Here is a 1,039-nt window from a genome sequence, read left to right on the forward strand (position 1 = left end):
GGGGAGGCGCTGGCCAGCCCCCAAGCACACTTTTCATCAGTACTTACTAATTTAAAGTGACCAATGGAAATAACACTTACATAGCTGAAATTTTAACTTATTAAATATTGAGTAAGTATTAAATAGTATACATGCACATGGTTCAAAATACAAAAGTCATGAATGGTTAAACTCTGCAATTGCCAGCTCACCCCTGGAGGGTGGGCAGCGTCACCTCCTAGAGATGCCCCTGTGTACTCGAGCAGATGCGAACATTCCGATACATGAACTTTCTCTTCTTCCCATCTCCCTCCTCTCCTCTCTTTCTTCCTTGATACAAGTGGTCCCGTATCCTGCACCCTCCTCCCTCCGCAGCTTAGAGACCGTCCTGCTCTGGGTGCACAGACCTGCCTGCTGATACCCCACCGTGTACCCACAGCAGGGCTCATTTGGCCGAGGTGCCAGCAGCCAGGTGTCTGAGTCATTTCTAGCCCTTTGATGCTTCTGATAATCTTTGCAGTTGTCATTGTGTCCTCGTATGAGTGTATTTGCCAGAAAAGTTCCTGGAAGTGGAATTGCGAGGTCAAAGCACTGTGTTTTTCTTTTCTTTTATTATTATTTATTTGTTTAACTTATTTGGCTGCTCCGGGTCTCAGTTGTGGCATAGGGTCTTTGATCTTAGTTGTGGTGTGTGAACTCTTAGTTGTGGCCTGTGGGGTCTAGTTCCCTGACCAGGGACTGAACCTGGGCCCCCGGCATTGGGAGTGTGGAGTCTTAGCCACTGGAGCACCAGGGAAGTCCCCACAGTGCTTTCTGAGTTGGATAAGGGTCGTCAACCTGCCTTTAACAAGGGCTGGGTCTCCCCCAGCACAGCCCTGCCTCTGGCGGATCCAGCTTTGGGGGTCTTTGATAAAATCCCAGGTAAAAGCAGGGCTGGCGAAATAGTTTTCATTTCCCTGATTCAGAGTATGGCTGAACCTCTTTACAGTTGAGTTATCTTATTTTCTTTTCCATGACTTTGTTTAGATCTAATTAAAGAAAACTGTAAAGCAACGCACCC

At 47.3% G+C, this 1,039-nt stretch overlaps 1 protein-coding gene across 1 annotated transcript in view; it reads left to right on the forward strand.

Annotated features, from left to right (window-relative positions):
• SNX29 (sorting nexin 29) overlaps positions 1-1,039 on the forward strand; it is a 576,571-nt gene that overhangs the window by 116,988 nt on the left and 458,544 nt on the right. The window lies entirely within an intron of this gene.

This window comes from Bison bison, unplaced genomic scaffold, assembly GCF_000754665.1.
Source record: "Bison bison bison isolate TAMUID 2011002044 unplaced genomic scaffold, Bison_UMD1.0 scf7180017864293, whole genome shotgun sequence".
NCBI lineage: Eukaryota > Metazoa > Chordata > Mammalia > Artiodactyla > Bovidae > Bison > Bison bison.